The following is a 19,009-nucleotide window of genomic DNA, read 5'->3' on the forward strand; positions in this document are numbered from 1 at the left end:
AAACAAACAAACAAACAAAAAAACCAACATTTAATTGGGGCTGGCTTACAGGTTCAGAGATTCAGTCCATTATCATCAATGTGGGAGCGTGGCAGCATCCAGGCATGCATGGTGCAGGCTGAGCTGAGAGTTCCACATCTTCATCTGAAAGCTGCTAGCAGAATTCTGACTTCCAGGCAGCTAGGATGAGGGTCTTAAAGCCCACAGCCACAGTGACACGCCTACTCCAACAGAGCCACACCTACTTCAACAAGGCCACACCCACTCCAGCTAGACCACACCTACTTCAACAGGGCCACACCTTCTAACAGTGCCATTCCCTGGGCCAAGTACATACAAACCATCACAGAGAGCTAGCCAATGAGTGGATGTGGAGAGGCAGCAGACAGAAGGATGGTCAAGACTGACTTCCAGAGTTATGGCTGCAAGACGCTGTCTGGTGGGAGGTGGAAAACTTGGAGAAGTAGATGTAAGGTGAAGCTGAGCACGTTGATGGGACCTATTTCTCCAGCATACTTAGTTCAGTGCCAGCCTCTCATTCCCCTGTCTCTGTATGCACAGAGACTTTGCCAGAGCTGGGCCTGGCAGGCCAATGAAAATACAGTCTATAAATACTGAGCAAGTCCGAGGGAAGGAGACATGCCGTGCTAAATACCTTTGTAATGACAATCCCAGGGAATAATTACTATTGACAGGTTTTCCTCTCACCTATTGGTGCTGCAGGCTTTAGCTACTCGGGTGCCCTTTTATTCACAACTAATTTAACAACAGCACAAAGACCTGGTATCTGCTGGTGACAATAGCCAACTTGGTCAGGAAAGACAGCTTCATCAAGTCAGTAAATCTGGTCACCCAGATGGATTGGCACTTCCGATGTCACGTGTTCCAGTGCGTGAGGTTTGTTGCTGGCTCAGAGTTGGGATGGGGGTAGGGCAGGAGTGAGGATAGGGTGTTCCTACAGCCCCTCACCCACTGCTGTATACTGTAGTGTGTGTGTGTGTGTGTGTGTGTGTGTGTGTGTGTGTGTGTGTTACACACTGTAACCTGTGTAAACTGAGGGAGCCTTGGTGTACGATAGTGAAGGCGTGGGCTAGCTGAGCTCTCCTGACATACAGCCTCACCAGGCTTGGTTGACTGTGAGCATTGCTCATCTATCAAGCCAGAACAAGGGTAGCATGGCATCGCAGAAACAATTTAGAGATTCTCCAGGTGTGAATTTATGGGCCTGTGGCATTTGCCATCAATCAGAACTACACTCCGTGGACTACCTGCCTTAGAACAAATGCTGCTGGCTCTATTTGAGAAGCAATGGCCCCGGTGACACAGCAGGAAGCAGGTGCCGGTAGCTCTCTGAGGGTTGCAGCTGGAGTGGCGGGGACCTCCATCACCGAGCCGCGGATGCTGGCATTTCAGAGCCCCTTCTTGCCCCTTTGCCATGCTCATCCAGCAGGCAGCCCAAGTGACCTTTTTAAAATGTAAATTGGACTGTGTCACTCCTCCATTTAAAAGCTTTTCCCAGTTTCCCTTTTCATGTAGAAGAAACCCCAAACCTGTCACTGTGGAGGTCACGCATGGCCACTCTGCTCTGGGTTCTCTGCTCTGTTTGTTATCATGCCCCTCCCTTAGATCCCTTCAGCCCAATGATATCGGCCTCAGTCCAGCCAGCATCCAATGATATCCGCCCTCAGTCCAGCCAGCATCCAATGATATCTGCCCTCAGTCCAGCCAGCGTCCAATGATATCCGCCCTCAGTCCAGCCAGCATCCAATGATATCTGCCCTCAGTCCAGCCAGCGTCCAATGATATCCGCCCTCAGTCAGCCAGCATCCCAAGCTCCTTCTCACTTTAGTATCTCTATTGCTCTCTTTTTCTAGGAAGTCTGCATCCTCCTTCATCCCTAACGTAAGAGCTTAGCCTCACATTTCAGATAGCCATTTAAAATCACCTGCTCAGTGGGACAGTTGCTGATCACTGCGGGTAGGCAGACTCTGTCCTCTCTCTTACTGCCATAAAAACACCTCTTCCTCCTCCTCCTCTACTCCCTTTCTAACCCCTTCTTCCTCTTCTCCTTCCTCCCACCCCCTCTTCCTTCTCCTTTTCAATTATAAGACAACATAACGTATAAGATTACAATTATTTATGTATTTATTTATGATCATCTTCTGTAAGTTTCATGGACTGTAATTAGTTTATCTACTACTCTACTCCTAAGGACTAGCACACGGCCTGACACACATAGAGTCTATAGACGTTTGTGAAGTAAATGAACAGGCAAGTAAATAGAGCCTTAACCAGCTACTCCATGTGGCTGCATTTATTTATATGTATGGTTATGTGTCTGTATTATATGGATATATGGTCTCTATTTTAGTTATTTAGTGGGTTAAATTAATTTCTTCTCATCTCCTCTGATTCTGAATGTTCTTAGTCCAGGCAGTTTTCTTGGGCTATCTCATGGTTGTAGTCATGGCAGCTGAGGCTAGCCTCATCTGAAGGGGCAGCTGATGCTGGCTACCAATAGCACACACACTTAGACTGTCAACTGTAGCTCTTACACATGGCCTCTCCGTGGTCCTTGGATCATTCACAATTTGGTAGCTGGCTTTTAGCTGTAGTGTTCCCAGAGCCAGAGATTATATCTCAGAGTCTCAGAGACTGCAAGGTTCCTTATGACCTGTCCTCAGAAGCCAGTGTCATTTTAACTACATTCTATTCATCTTGAGTAAATCACAAGGCAACAGACTCACAAGGGAGAATTTTACAAGGGATTAGCTGCTAATCCCTCCCCACGGGGGCCATCTTCCGAAGATGGCTACCACAGTCCTTCAGGTTTTTTGGGTTTTTTTTTTTTTTTTTTTTTTTTTTATTTAATTTTTCAAGACAGAGTTTCTCTGTGTAGCCCTGGCTGTCCTGGAACTCATTCTGTAGACCAGGCTGGCCTCAAACTGGGAGATCCACCTGCCTCTTCCTCCTGAGTGCTGGAATCAAAGGGATGTGCCACTGGGCCCAGCTACTTCAGATCTCGATTCTATAGCTATTCTTTGGGTGATCCTTTTTTATTTGTTTCGCTTATGCTCTTGCCTAAACCTAGTATTCGTATCTTTTATTAAAACGACACTTACTGGTAAAGGTGGAGCATCCTTTCTTCAGTCTTCAGAGGCCTGAGACTAGTCATTCAGGGCCTGGTGACTCAGAGAAGCCGGTCTGCATTGTGACTGGAGAAACTGGTGGCTGAGCAAGGCTCATGCGGCTGATCGGCATCCAAGAGCCTTGGTGCTCACTGTTCATTACCAAGCGCGGGTGCTGACCCTGGCCGCCACTCACAGCACTGAAATCACTGGCTAGGAGAGCCAAGTCCAAGGAGAATTGAATTTGGGATGGTTTCAAGGGTAGAGCATGCCAGCCCTGTCTCATTCTGCCGTGTAGCGAGTGTTTTCATCCAAGTGGGAGCTGTTCTCCCTCTCCACCTCTCTTGCACCCCCTCCACCCTTTCCAAATGTCCTTCCAGCTGCTATTTTCGATTTTGGCCTCCAGGCAAATGTTTCACTGTAGCAAAATTACTGTAAAATTCCTTCCTGTGCTCCTACAGATAATGGAGCTCTGACTCCACAGAACCCAGAACCATTCCCAAGAGAACCCCTAGAAACATACTGCTTCAAAAATGGCCCAAAGGCAATCCCCCAAAGATGGAGCCAGGGAAACACAACTACTGTGAAATATCTCCTTATTGGGATGGGTCAAACAGTATGATCAATTTTAATAAGCACTAGCTGAATTGAATTGAATCTAGGTCCATTTGTGTGTGTGTGTGTGTGTGTGTGTGTGTGTGTGTGTGTGGTCAGTTTCAAAGCATTCAAAACAACCATAGTATGAAGTTTGCTGATGGAGATATATAGATATAGATATAGATATAGATATAGATTAAAAAGAATGTCAGTAGGTCGCATATAAACAATAAACCTTCTCAAAAAAAAAACTGCAAAACTATAGTGAAAGTAACATATTTGAAAATAATGAGTCATAAGTCTTTTTTCCTCCCCGTCTCTTCGCAGATGGGCAGAGGGCACAAAAGAGAACTGGCAGGAATATTGATGCCAGGGGTTTTCGGTACAGGGCTATTTCAGCATGGATGTAGCAGGCTGGATGAATGTCTGAGTCAAGTTCAAGAAATAGGCTCAAGGATGGGACTACAGTTTAGTGGCAGCATGTGTGTCTCGTGTTAGGTTCTCCAGTCAGCCCCAGCACTGGAGTAAACAATCACTAGAACCAATAGCTAGGCTTACGAGGCAAGTGTCAGCAGTGGGGATCTTCAAATGAAACGCTGCTGGAGGGGTGTGTGTGTGTGTGTGTGTGTGTGTGTGTGTGTGTGTGTGTGTTGCTTCCAAGCAGTGTTCCTGAGTTCTGATTATTCCCTTCATGCTTCAGCTATAAACATACAGTTTTCTCTTCATGTTCATTAGTTCAGAACTAAGAGTTCAAATATTTGATTTATGGATCTATTTTAAAGTTTTATTTTTATTATTTCTAATTATGTGTACATTTGTACGACTGTGTGTGGTTATGTTCAGGTGAGTACAGGTACCCTTGGAGGTCAGAGAAAGTCCTTCATGGAATCCCCCGAAGCTGGAGTTACAGAAGATTGTGAGCTGCCCAGTATTGATGCTAGGAACTGAACTTGGGTCTTCTGCAAAAGAAGTGAGCACTCTTTTTTGTTGTTGGTGGTGGGTTTTTTATTTGTTTTGTTTGCTTTGTTTTGTTTGAGATAGGTTTTCTCAGTGTAACTCTAGCTGTCCTGGAACTCCCTCTATAAACCAGGCTGGCCTCAAACTCAAGAGATCTAGCTGCCTCTGCCGTCCTAGTGCTGGGATTAAGGGTGTATGGCACAATCAACTGGATTGAAGTGAGCACTCTTGACCATTGAGCCCAGGCTAGGTCAGTCAAACCCTAAGTAATTCTCAGCCACATGCACTCCCTATGTCTGCTAGCTAAACCCCATGTCCAAGTCCAGGCTCCCAAGACAGCACCACCCACTGGGGACTGAGTATTGGAATACAGGAGCCCATGGGGGACATTCCACATTCCAACAATTAACACCTCCATGTTTCAAGGACAGATCCTGAGACTATCTGAGGGAACCCATTTTGGTTAAACTCAGAGAAGTAAACTCTGAAGTAAGTATCAAGTGCAAATAGCTTATGGTGTGAAGGTATGGGAGAATAATCAATAAAGGGTGTGTTGTCTAGCCAGCATTTACTGTGGCAAAACTCAAACCTAACCTCATTAGGCAAGTCTGAGAGCTGAGACAGAATACATAGGAGCGGAGCCCCATTTGAAGGCACGGAGATGAGGTACTTCCTCATTCTTGCTGATCACTGGCCACTCAGGTCTGCCCCAGCAAGCAATAGCCAGAGAGCACCTTCAGACAAGGAAATGGAGGTATTGGCAATGCAAAGTCTAGTATCTACGCATCAGAGGTAGTAAGGTAAAGAATTAGGGAGAGAATGCTGCAGCATCTGTCACACTCCATTCAAGTGTCACCTCAGCTTTAGGGGGCACGAAGGCCTGTCAGCAGATTAAGTATAGGCAGGCCAGGTCACAGACCGGTGGAATCGTGTGCATGCCGTCAGGAATGGAGCACCTTCATGTCAGTTTTCCTGTATGCTCCTCAGCCCTTTCTCATTTCTGCACATAACATTTTAGGGAACTCACCCCAGCAGGGTGAGAAAAGGTGGCTACACCCGTGACTGGTTCTATTGCAGCTGCCTAGTCTGACAGTTCATGGCCTTCTGGTCCCTGAAGGAAGATCCTCATAAAGGTGAAAGCAAAGCCCTGAAATTTTAAAACATCCAACAATACAGAGACGACTCTCCCAATGACACAGCTATCCAGTGGGATCCAGGCAGCCACACCTTACCAGTCGCCATAGCTGTAGATTTGGAAACTTAAGCACACTGATCATCTTCCAACTTTCATCAAAGCTCCATTTCCAGTAGAGGAAGGCAACCCACGTACCCTCCACTCTACTGATACTCCAAAGTGGATTTTCTTGAATATAACAGTGTTTTACATGACTTAGTATTGAGTACCATGGATCTGTGTTTTCTCAACTGCTGAACTAAAACACATGTTCCCCACTGCATCATTATTATGGAGCTATCATTCATAATCCTTCATATCTCTGGTCTCAGGGCTGAGCTTCTATAACAAGTTAGGCCAATCGTGGTACCTGTGGTGGTTTGAAAGAAAATGGTCTCCATAGGCCCATAGTGAGTGGCACTATTAGGAGGTGTGGCCTTGGAGTAGGTGTGACTTTGTTGGAGGAGGTGCATGACTAGGGGTTGGGCTTGAGGTGTCATAAGCTCAAGCTAGGCCTAGTGGATTAGCCTCTTTCCTGCTACCTATGAATCAAGATGCAGAACTCTCAGCTCCTTCTCCAGCACAATGTCTGCCTACATGTTGCCATGCTTCTCATTATGGCAATTAAAGACTAAGCCTCTGCAACTGTAAGCCGGCTCCAACTAAATGTTTTCCATTACAAGAGTTGCCATAGTCACGGCATCTCTTCACAGTAATACGAACCCTAACTAAGATGGTACCGCACTGGTCCATGTCTCAAGCAAAATCCTGTTAGAAGCTTTTTAGAAAATCAGTGTTTGGAGAGCTGGGGAGATGGCTCAGTTGGTAAAGTGCTTGCCACACAATTGTGAAAATTGGAGTTTGTATCCTCAGCACCCCCCCCACACACACACACACAAATCTGAGTACAGCAAAGCATGTCTGTAATCCCCATTCGGAGGAGGCAGAGCCCGGAGAATCCCTAGAGTTCCCTGACATCTGGTCAGGCTGAATCAGTGAGCTGCAGGTTCAGTGAGGGACCATGTCTCAAAAAGCTCAGGTGAAGAAGCAATTGAGAGACTTTACCCAACAACGGCCTCTAACCTTACACACACACTCTCTCGTATGTGCACACAAACACACATGACCACATGCACACATAAATAGATAATACAGTGGATACATGAGCACAAAGAGAACAAAGTTATTTTCTTCTGTGCACCTGGAATTGTCAGTAGGCAACAGAAATGTAAGTTGGAGAAGCCCTACATGTGTCAAGGCCAACCAGGGCAGGGAGACACAGAGGCCTAGAACCTGTCAGCATCGAGGCACCTTTAACCAGAAGCATCTGAAGCTCCACAAGCTTCCCGCTTAGGTGAGCCCCTGCATAAAATAGGCTGAGCGTGTATGCACATATGTATGTACGTGGTGTGTGTGTGTAAGCTAGTTCACTGACAACTGAAAAACTCATGACATGTTTAATCAACTAAACATTCCAGGAAACAGCAACAAGATAACAACAAAACCTGCTTTGTTTATCCTATGGCTTTATGTTTCTCCAGAATGACGCCAGAAGAACATGTGGGGCCAGGTTTACACAATCACAGCGCTCTCTCTCTCTCTCTCTCTCTCTCTCTCTCTCTTTCTCTCTTTCTTTCTTTCTTTCTTTTTTGAGTCAGGGTCTCATGTAGCCTAGGCTGGCCTCCAACTTGCTGTACAGCCAAGGATGGCCTTGATCCTACCTCCATGGCTCAGATGCTGGGATTACAGGCATGCAGGCTTAGGATCGTGACTCTATTTCTGAGATAGTTTAACTGTACCTTTGGCTGTTCTTCAAATCAGCTTTGATCCAGGTTGTCTGCACTAATTCTCCCTTCACCATCTCCGACTACTCGTTTTATCAGCTCCTGTGTATCTTGGACCTTGTGCCCACCTAATTGATACATTTACATGCACAGGCATTATTTTTTCCTCCCATGCCTACCCTCCCAAGAGGGAATAAAATAATCTTCAAATAATAAAATCCAGATGGACATGATGGCTCATGTCTGCAATTCTAGCACTTAAGAGGCTGAGGCAGAATGATAGAGAGTTCAAAGACATGCTGGCTTTGTAGCAAGTCCCTAGCAAGCTTGGGCTGCAGCATGAAGCCCTGTCACCCAAACAAACAAAAGGCAACCACCACCAACAAAAAGGGGTGGGGGAGACTCCACATAAGGAGAAGAGATTTGGGGTGTGTTTCTGGATCACAGGCAGGTGGCATGCCATCAACAGAGCAGACTGGAGAACCCCAGGATGAGTAAGTGCTGGGTCTGGTCTCTAGGGTCAGAGACAAAGGAGGACCTACCCCAACATAGTGACTGCAAAATATTCTCCTTGATTGACAACCTAGGCTCTACTTAGCTCTATATTTGTGCAGATACACTCAAAAGGAGTGGAAGATGGGTTCGGCTTAGAGACCTTTGAAGGCGTGCCTGGTACCTTAATCCTAGTCAAAAGCACATAGGTAAGGAGGTCGTGGGCACTCGAGGGAAATCTGCCATTGTTGTTATGTTGTGACACGTTATCAAAGCACCTTCTAAAATAGTTATGTTTACACATAAGTTAGCGCCACCCTTAACCTCGGCTAGAGAAGGTATTTTGTGCAGTGGGCAGCAGTCAGTGTAGACACACAACAAGCCAAGTGCTGAGAATGAGGGACAGATTTGAGCTCAGCCCTAAATGAGCCCTACCTGACCCTGGGATCAGAGAGCACCTCAGAAGAAAAATCACAAAGAGCACATGAACCAGAGGATGGGGAGGAGTGTGCAGTGCTGTCTTCTGAACGTGACATGGCCCTTGTACCCAGGATTTGCTGCAGCTATGGGCACCTGCGCAAGACCCTCACAAGACCAAGCAGATCGACCAGTCCAGATTCCAACAGGCAGTGCTAATTAGACTCTGTGGGTTATTAAGTAAAGGAAAAAAGGTGAGGACATGAAGTGAGAACATGTTGGGGTGCTTGGGGGAGAAGGGGGGGTTACGATAAAATTACATTGTGTTACTTATATAAAATTATCCAAGTATAAGATTATTTTTTTCCCCCTTAAGCCAAAAAGATAGAGGCAGAGAAGAAACTGAGAGTGAGGGAAAATGTAGACAGGGCCCTGGCAGAGTAGAGCCGAGTGTGAGATGAGGCATGAGCAGATGTGCAGCAGGGCTGAGAGAGGCGGGTTAGGAGAAGACCAGCTCCTACAGGAAGTGAATCTTGAGCCAGGCCCCAAGGAAGCAATTGACAAATGTAAACTCTCCAGCTGGCCCGAGGGAGGAGGCTGGGCATCTGCAGGAGTTGTGTAACTCCAATGTGCTTTGACCTGTTTGTCTGCAGACTTAGGCCAATTCTGGAGCTCCAGAGCCCACGTCTGTATGTCTGCACAAACCCTCCCTTTTGGTCAAAAGAATGCAGTATGTTTGGCACTGGGTATACCCCATGGATGATGTCATGTCTGTAGCTCAATGTCAGCTTAATGTCACCTGTCAAGAAAGAAAACAGAAAATAACAGTTGTTCTGGCTTTTTTTTTTTCTTCTGTTTCCAAGGTTCATTTTTAGGTTAAAGATTTTCAACTTAACTATGGTTTTTTTGTATACAAAATTCCTTTGTAGACAAAGTTGTTTTATAAAAAGACTGGATTCTTGTGGTGAAAGATAGAACCTCTGGAAATGCAATTTTTAAAAAATGTATTTGTATTTATGTTTATGGGAGTGTGACATCTATGTTTGTTTATACCACATATGTTCGGGTCGCCTGTAGAGGACAGAAGAGGGTGTCAGATACCAGGAGTTGCCACGTAGGTGCTGGGAACTGAACTTGGCTCTTCTGGAAGAGCAGCCAGTGCTATTAACCATCCAGTCATCTCTCCAGCTCCTGGAAATGCAAATTCTTATTGGCGTGTTTCATTAATTGAAACAGAAGTTCTCTTTAAAAATAACAAAAGCCAAATAAAATCTCCTCTTTGCTTTGCAAGCAAAAGAGAGACATAATAATAGAGTTCGCAGATCACCCTTTCTCTGACGAAGATATCAGCTACAACTTGCTCCTTAGCCGTAATGAAAACACATTTTGAAGTCCCTTGCTTATTCTGGCGAGATAAAAACAAGTTATAATGAAACCACTTCTGTCAAGACTAGCCGCTTTCTTCTTATCACCACTGTTAAAGGCGATCCAAGAAATACTATTTAAGGCTAATTTTGCTGCCCTTTTGAAGAGACTTTTGAAACCAAATAAAAAAGGGCTCAGACAATAAGCTGAATTGGAAGGACTTCCTTGGCAGTCAGTGTCAAATTACGTTGTTCCCCTGTCTGTGGATAAAACAGAGAATCGCCCTCCTCAGGGCCGCCAACCCTCATGACAACCACTACAAAATTTAACAATAAATGAAGATGACAGCTGACTCCACCAGATTGGGAACACATCTGAACTTGCACAGAAAGACAGCTGGACTTGAGTTCATTTCCCTAGAGGCTGGGTGACAGCGATACCTAATGAAAACGGCGAGGGGCACATGTTTATCTCCAAGGCGTTTGTAGCCTGAGCTTTGGCTCCAGTCTTACCACAGAACCTGAGATCAATTTTCACATCTCTTCACTAAATGGATGGGATGTGAAATTACTCCTATTGACAATAAGCATTCTCAAGGGCTCTGGTAATTGTGTAGCCCAGCACAGCAGAAAAGAGGCACTAACAAAAGCACCTAGACAATTGGTTACCATCAATTTCCTCTGGTGCTGGCAGATGTGAGAGTAACTGCCGTTCTAAAAAAATATGAGGTCCTGGGCAAAGCCTGTGCCTTCTCCATTAGTAGCAAACCCAGACGACAGAATCCAGGTTGTGGGTGATTTCTTCTCTAGTGATTTCTGGGAAGTTTGTTGACACCAAAACCAGTCCTAACCAGAATTTATGGGTGGGAAAGAAAATCAAGGGCTACCAATGTTTCTGGTAATTTCTGAATATCATTCCCCTTCCCCCATCTCTCTACTCCTCCCATCTTTAATTCTGCCCCATTTGTGTGATGAGCACCAGATGACCTCTTTGACAGTAGACCCGACATGACAGCTCTATTTACATTCTATCTTTAAAGATCTGACCTGTGAGGGATGCTAGGGTTGGAGATGGCACGCGGCTCAGCCCTCTAACTGTTCTCTCTCTCTCTCTCTCTCTCTCTCTCTCTCTCTCTCTCTCTCTCTCTCTCGTGAATGGCCTATATATAAGGGAGAGAGACTGTGTAAAACAAAAGCAAGCCCATGGTTGAGGTGAGCTAGGGCCCAGACAGAGAACTGGGTGAAGGTTGTGCACATATAACATTGCCTTGCAGAAACAAAAGAGACCCAGCACCAGGACGCCTCCCTCTCAGGATATGCCCCCAGGCCAGCCTCCTCACCATTGTACAAAGGATGCATCCCTTCTAAAAGATACCATCTAATTCAATGCAAAGCAAATCTAATAAAAAGCACTTTATGTGTTCATATAAATATAACCTAAGTAGGAAGTTACCGTCTTGACAGCTTGACAATAAAAGTATAAGCAATGGGAGAATGATTTTGAGGCAGTACATTGAAAATTGAAATAAAAAAAAATGTTACAAGATCAGGTTTGCCCTTTAGGAAATTCTGGTTCCATTTAAGATCTCAGCTGTCAAACAGTCACCAGAAAGGCACATGTCTTTCACGCCTTTACCTGTCCAAAGTTACATAAATAAATAAAAGTGTCTGTTCCTGTTTGTTATAAAAGCATTTCCTTTTTATAGTCCTAGAAAAGCCAGATAGGAAAGGGCAGCCAGCACTTACATATAGTATCATACAGGATATTAGGGGCTTATTGGATACTGGATGCTCTCATAAAAGTCTCACCTAAGCCAGTGTTCACAGTGCAGTGGAACTGTTAAATCCCACAGGGCTGGGTCCTCAGCACGGGCTCTTCCTTCCACAGGTGTGATGGCACACAGCTTTCTGATTTCCAGAGAAATAACATATAATAAAATTTACTTGATTTTTTTTTTTAAGCATGTTGCTTCAAGTTTTATGTTTCTGGTCCTAGTTTTATTTTACTTTTACAAATTTATGGTACTTATAACAGGTCTTAGGGTAGGCTGACTCTATGATGATCATGCATGATATTCTAATATCAAATTATTAATTGTATCCCCTTCCTGATTAAAAATAAAAAGGTGTTGCCTGAGCCTCTTGGTCATGTTTTGCTTTGGGGTTTTGTTTTGTTTTGTTGAGACAGGGTCTTGCTATGGCCAATAGCTAGCCTAGAACCTACTATGGTAGCCAAGGCAGGGCTAGTTTTGAGGCCCAGTGTGTGTGTGCGCGTGTGTGTGTGTGTGTGTGTGTGTGTGTGTGTGTGTGTGTGGTATTGGGTGTGTGAACTCAGGGCTCTGCACACGTTATTTTCTTTTCTGTGTAACCCTTCTCTAGCTCATGCCTCATCTTTGGACTTGGGGACATCAAACAAATCATAGACCTTAATTCTCCTAAAGAAGCATGTTTGTGTTTACTTAACTGTGAAGATAGACAGTGCTTGACAGTAGACACAGGTTGAAGGGTTGGGAGGATTGATGGGCCTCACCTGCCCAGAGATTCCAAGGCATTGCGTAATCCAGGACTATCCCTGATGTTTGGGAACAGTGCTCTGGGAAGCAAACCCTTTTCCCTATAGAATGCTACCTGGAACACAAGAGGAGAACCCTTAGGTTAGCTTTGTTTGCTTGGCTGGTTTTGATCTTTTCCAATTCTGTTTCCTGAGTGCTGGGACCAGAGGTGTGTGCCACTGTTTTCCTTGCATTTCTCAAATCCATCTCAAAGCAATCTTTCCTTCAAAACCCATTTTTTTTCCCTTTAAACCATCTTATCTCTGTTAATTTGGTCTTATTTGCTTAGTTGTCTGGGATCCTTATAGAATAATGCTTCCTCAAATGGATTCTATGAAGTACCATTTTGTTTTGTAAGAGTGTGCGTGCATGTGCATGTGTGCCCACTTGTGCCCAGGCTTGCCACAGTTCATGTGTAGAAGTCAGAAGACAACTTACCGGATTGGGTTCCCTCCTTTCACCACGTGGGTCCCAAGGATGGAACTCAAGTTATCACCCTGGTGGCAAGCAACTTTATTTGTTGAGCTGTCCTGCAGCCCCCTTCCCCCGCCCACAAAAGTAAAGACTACATTTGATAATAAGATTATTTCAAATGAATTCTTCAGGGAATGTTTGAGGAAAGAAAATAAACCAAGTCTACCTTTGGTAAAGGCCAAGTAGCTCAGGTTAGACCAGCCATTCTGTAGACAAAGCTAGATTTTTGAGAAAATACAATTCTTGAAAAATATTTAAAGCAACTATGTGAAGTTACCAAATAATTATTTTAAGACAAACACAATAATAAAAACCAAGCCAGGCATAGTGGCACATGCATTTAATCCCAGGATTCTGGAGGGAGAGGCAGACAGACCACTGTGATCCCGAGGCTAGCCTGGTCTATATAAGGAGCTTAGGCTGGCCATGGCTGTATATTCAGACCCTATCTCAAAGAAGGGGAAAAGGCAGGGTGGCAATGACAAGACATCAGGACCTGTGAATTCAGTGTTTGATGAAGACCTGTGTCTCTAGAAACCCACTTTCTCACTTTCACCTTGGATGTTATTAATGGAGGTTTTCTTTGAGCCTTCTTTTTCCTTTGTTTGGTTGATTTTTGTTTTTGTTTTTTTTTTTTTGTTTTGTTTTGTTTTTTTGTTTTTTTTTAGACATGGTTTCTCTGTGTAGCTTTGGCTGTCCTGGAATTTGTCCTGGAGCCTTCCTTAAAGGGCTTATTCCCGTTGCTGTGAATTGAATGTAGTTTGAGTCTCATGCATCCCAAAAGTCTCATGCAGCAGAATCGTGTTCCTCAGCGTAGCAGCACTGGGAGGTAGGATAATCTGTGAGAGCTGAGGCCTGCTGAGAGGAAATGGGATCACTGGGTAGAGAGCCCTTGGGAGGAACTAGGGATGATCTTGCAAAGTAAAGGAATTCTCGTGAAAGTGAATTGTTTTTAATTTTTTTAATTTATTGTTACTGGGTATTTATGTATGTATGTGACCATGTGTATATGCCTTTTCCACAGTTGCATGTATGAAGGTCAGAGGACAACTCTGCAGTTGCTTCTCTCCTTTCACCTTTATGTCAGTTCTGGGAAGCGAGCTCAGGGTATCGGGCATGTACAACAAATGCCTTTACCTGCTGAGCCAACTCGCTGGCCCTGAAAGTGAGTAATTATAGAAAAACCGAGACACATCTTGGCCTCCAGCTTCCTGCCTCGTCTCCTCCCTTTCTACTCCACACTGATACCATCTGCCATATTGTAATGCAGCCAGACAGGCCCTACTTAGAGCCAGCGCAAGTCTACATGGACTTCCAGGCTCCAAAACGATAAGTTAAGTAAGTCTCCTCTCTCCATAAAATAGTCAGCGATTTTGCTATTACTATGGAAAATTGTCTAAGTCATCTATTGATGTAAGGTCTCAAGAGTCATCACCCTAAATTCTTCACCAAGGGAGCAGAGATTTTAATGTAGAAATTGGAAGAGCATTTGGGGCTTGTCTAACCTGCCACCTGTGAAGCACATGAGTTCAAGTGATTATGATACAACCCAACATAAAATTGTAAACTTACTTAAAACATGATACGATTCGTGAGTGTGTGTCTTTAAAAAAAAAAACATGAACTTTGTAGATGACATCTTATCACACTGTGAAAAGGTTGCACGTGCCTGCAAGAGGGTTTCATGAAAGCTTGTTACCATACAAAAATAAGACTATTTCAAGCAAGGGATGGTGGCACCCACTTGTAATTCTAGCGCTCTGGGGGATGAGGCAAGAGGATCATAAGGTTTAGACCAGCCTTGACTACAGAATGAAACAATATCTCAATAAATAGCTGTGCATGGTAGTACTCACCTTTAACCCCAGCTCTCAGGAGGCAAAGGCAGGCCGATCTCTGTGAGTTCCAGGCCAGCTGGGACTACAAAGTGAGACCCTGCTTCAAAAATACACAAATTAACAAAGTAATAAAATAGAAGCTTGTTTTTTGTAGAATCAAAGAAAAGGCACTTGTTCTCAACCACTGATCCCACCACAGAGTTACCTGCTACTAGAGACAAAGAATCCCAAATTCAGTCTCTAGACACAATTAGCTGCTGATATAAGTTAAGCCCAACAGACTCACAGATTTACAAAAGCAGACTCAGGTGGAATCATTTTCTTGGTCTGTCACTGGTGTAAATATGGGGTAAATTCATATTTGTTCAGATTTTACCAGGAAAAGTTAACTCAACAAATATGTAGCCACAGATTATCAAGTTTGTTGAGTGAGTGTGTGTGTGTGTGTGTGTGTGTGTGTGTGTGTGTGTGTGTAGGCCAATGGTCAATCAAGATGTCAATCTTCAGACACTGTCCATCTTGGTTTTTGAGGCAGGGTCTCTTGCTGACCTGGAACTCACCCATTAGACCAGGCTGGCTGGTCAATGGGCTCAGCCTGTCTCCACCTCTAGCTGGAGTTATTTATAATAAATCCTGAAGTTTGTTTGTTTGTTTTTTGTTTTTTAGAGACAGGGTCTTACTGTATAGCCTTGGCTGGCCTGGGACTTTCTATGTAGACCAGGTTGGTCTTGAACTCACAGAGATGCTTCTGCCTTTGCCGTGGAGTGCTAGGATTAAAGACTTGTGCCACCACACCAGCATATGACATCTAGGAATCAAACTCAGACCCTTGGGCTTTTGTGGCAAGCACTTTACCAGCTGAACCATCTCCCCAGACCAATTGTTTGTCTCACCTGTCCTGTTTCTAAAAGAACTTTCAAGACTTCCCCTACTTACAAGATAATATATCCATTAGTGTTGGGATGCTGGCAGCAGACACAAAACTCCTGGGTTAGAAACAAAGAGTATTATTATTTGTGGCATACCAAGTTGCATAAACTGTGACAGTGTATCAGTCCATCTGCTCCCAAAGCCTCACAAGAGTACCATGGAGGGGTCCAGGTAGATACTATGTATACAATAGGTGTGGTCAAAACTGAGGAATCTTGAGCTTGGGTGATCTACATTTTTACAATGAGCTGCAACCAAACATGCTCACCCTTTATGCAGAAGGAGAAATAACTTCATTATACTCATTCAACAGAAAACCAACCCGCCTTTTGCTCCAGAAGGAAATTTAATATCTATCTTCCATTATCTGCTTTATACTGCCATTCTTCAGAAGATAGACTGGGGCAAAAGCCACCACCGCCCTTGCTCACGAGATAAGCAGGAGCTTGGGAGATCCACAGGGAATATTCTCCTGGCAGCTTCTCTAACATTGTTGAGCAACTTTGTATTTTGACATAATTCCAAACTTACAGAAAGTTTGTGAGGATCATATAAAGACTTCTTGATAACCCCATTCTTGTTGATTACATTCTGCTGCATGTGCTCTTTCTATAGATAGACAAAAAATAGATACATATGTAGAAGACAGATATGTTAGATACAGACATAGCCAGATAGATAATTATAGGTGAGAAACTATCTGAAAAGCTTGAAAATAAGTTGGGAATGTAATACTTTTCTACTGCTAACTAATTTAATCCTACTGTCCTAAAAACCAGGACATCCCATTATATAACCTCCGGGACGTTAACAGAATCAGAGAATTTAAACTTAGTTCACTATTACTAGCTAGTCAATAATTTATATTTAAATCCCATCTGATGTCCTAATGGCCTTTATAGTTGTTTGAAGCCTAATCCAGGCTCGGGTCTAGAATCATGCACAGTTTTCAGTTATGATACGGATTCACCTTTATTTGTAACCAGTTCTTGGGGCTTTGTCTTTATTGTTCTTATGTTTTTAAACTTGAGGACCAAGTCAACTTGTGGTAGTGCAGCACCTTTAATCTGAACAATCCAAGTAGAGGCAGGAGGATCTCTTTAAATTCAAGGGCAGCCTGGTCAGCATATAAAGTTCTAGGCCAGCCAAGGTTACATAGTAAGACCCTGGCTCTTTAAGAAATAATAACAATTAAATTAAACAGATAAACTTGAGGATAAATTTTTTTCACAATGTATCCCTCCAATTGCATTTGTCCAATATGTCCTCCTGATTAAATTTAGACTGAGTTTCACTTAATATTGATGATATCGAATGTAACTACTTGGTTGAGATGGTGTCTGCCCAGATTCTCCACAGCAGAGTTACCCTCCCCCACCTTGGTGCTTAAATATGTATTCGTGGGAAGATATTTTAAGATTATGTAAATATGCCCTTCCCATCTAAAGTTTACCCATGAGTTTTGGCATCCATTGATGATTTTCTAACTATATCACTCACCAATTGGGGTTGCTAGTAGTAACGGCAAAGATTTCTCTTATCCACTAGTTTGTATGTGTTTGTGTGTGTGTGTGTGTGTGTGTGAGAGAGAGAGAGAGAGAGAGAGAGAGAGAGAGAGAGAGAGAGAGAGAGAGAGAGGGAGGGAGGGAGGGAGAGAGAGAGAGAGAGAGAGAGAGAGAGAGAGAGAGAGAGAGAGAGAATTTATACATTCCTGTCTTGTTGACTGGATTGTAACCTATCAACACTATTATTTAGTAGCTTGCTGACATTGTTCTAGTTTTAGCCTGAGTCTCTCCCAACATCTTCCACATCCATCTTGAGGCTTGCTTCTGTCAGCCCTAACCATCTTGTTTGTCAATGCTTTCGGTGGCAAATAGTATTTGGAACCAAGATCTTGTTGCTTGATGTCCTCCTGCCACTGGAGTGATTTTTGTCTTTACACTTTCCTAGGAAGTAGAGAGAGAAAAACGCACACAGTTATGTTTGTGCTTCTATCATTTTTAATACAAATTCTGAGGTGACCCTGCAGGACTCGGTCTCTGCATATGAAGTGTACAGTGAGAAATTTGGATCCTGTCATCCCGAATTTGTTTGCTCAATTGTGCTAATTCAGATTGAAAAAAGAAAAAGACTGGTATTGTATAAGGTAAATTCTGTATATACAGCACAAATCTTCACTGTGCCATTCAATGAGTTTCAACAAATAGATGCATCCAAAATAAGAGTTAGCGTATGTCCGGCATCGTGGAGAGTTCTGCTGCACTTCTCCCCACCCTGTCTCATGTTCAGGCTTCTGCTTTTGTGATTCCCTCTCCCCACACCCCGCCCCCACAAGGTTCTAGTTACCTTTCGTTGCTGTGACAAAACCATACCCAAAAGCAACTAGAGGAGGACAGGGTTTATCTCAGCTTATGCTTTCAGGTCACAGTCCATCACTGAGGGAAGTCAGGAACTGAAACAGAAGCCATGGAGGAATGCTGCTTACAGGCTTGCTCCTCATGGCTTGCTGGGTCGGTGTTCTTATACAACCCAGGACCACATGCCCAGGAGTACATACTCATAGTGAGTATCACAATGCACTACCCACAATGCACTCACACGACTCATTAAGAAAATGTCCCACTAACATGTCTGCAAGCCAGTCTAATGGAGGCAATTTTCAACTGAGGTTCCCTCTTTCTGGGTGACTCTAGTCACCAACTTGACCAAACTAACCAGTACCATCCTGAAAATGAAATGGAGTAGTATGCGCCCTTCTGAATCTGGCTTATTGTGCTCAGCATAATATCTGATGGATACATTGTGGTAACTCATCTACTGGTGGCTAGTTTCAGTTTAGGGCTGAGTGTTCCTCTGTGTTTAAATGTTGGATGAGTATGCCAACATTTAAAAACTACATTCTTGTGTGAACATTTGAACTGGATCTAGTTTGGGGGTGCTATGATCAAGGCATGGTTATTCATGGACAGGGCTTTTCACAAGCAGGTGCTTTCATATCTCTTGTGTAAGAATGTATGGGTGGCGTTGGAAGCCAAAGTCATAGACTAGTTTCTCTCTCTCTCTCTCTCTCTCTCTCTCTCTCTCTCTCTCTCTCTCTCTCTCTCTCTCTCCATATATATATATATATATATATATATATATATATATATATATATATATATATATCTTCCTCTCAAGTGTTAGCACTGAAGGCGTGCACCATCATGCCCAACTTAGACTAGTAACTTTAAACTGATGAGGGACCTCTCATCTGCCAATAATGTGTGAGGATGCTGCTTCACACCCCTGATGATCTCGGGCCT

The 19,009-nt window shown here is 43.8% G+C and overlaps 1 long non-coding RNA gene across 1 annotated transcript; it reads right to left on the reverse strand.

Annotated features, from left to right (window-relative positions):
- Nucleotides 1-9,512: 9,512 nt before the first annotated feature.
- LOC143442639 (uncharacterized) lies at nucleotides 9,513-18,516 on the reverse strand. Its single transcript, XR_013110976.1, has 6 exons — nucleotides 18,054-18,516; nucleotides 16,239-17,653; nucleotides 12,904-15,763; nucleotides 12,444-12,541; nucleotides 11,723-11,821; nucleotides 9,513-9,740 (listed from the first exon to the last, which is right to left on the reverse strand). It is a non-coding gene; the product is annotated as an uncharacterized LOC143442639 (long non-coding RNA).
- Between the last annotated feature and the right edge of the window lie 493 nt (nucleotides 18,517-19,009).

This window comes from Arvicanthis niloticus, chromosome 6 (genome assembly GCF_011762505.2).
Source record: "Arvicanthis niloticus isolate mArvNil1 chromosome 6, mArvNil1.pat.X, whole genome shotgun sequence".
In the NCBI taxonomy this organism is placed as follows: Eukaryota; Metazoa; Chordata; class Mammalia; order Rodentia; family Muridae; genus Arvicanthis; species Arvicanthis niloticus.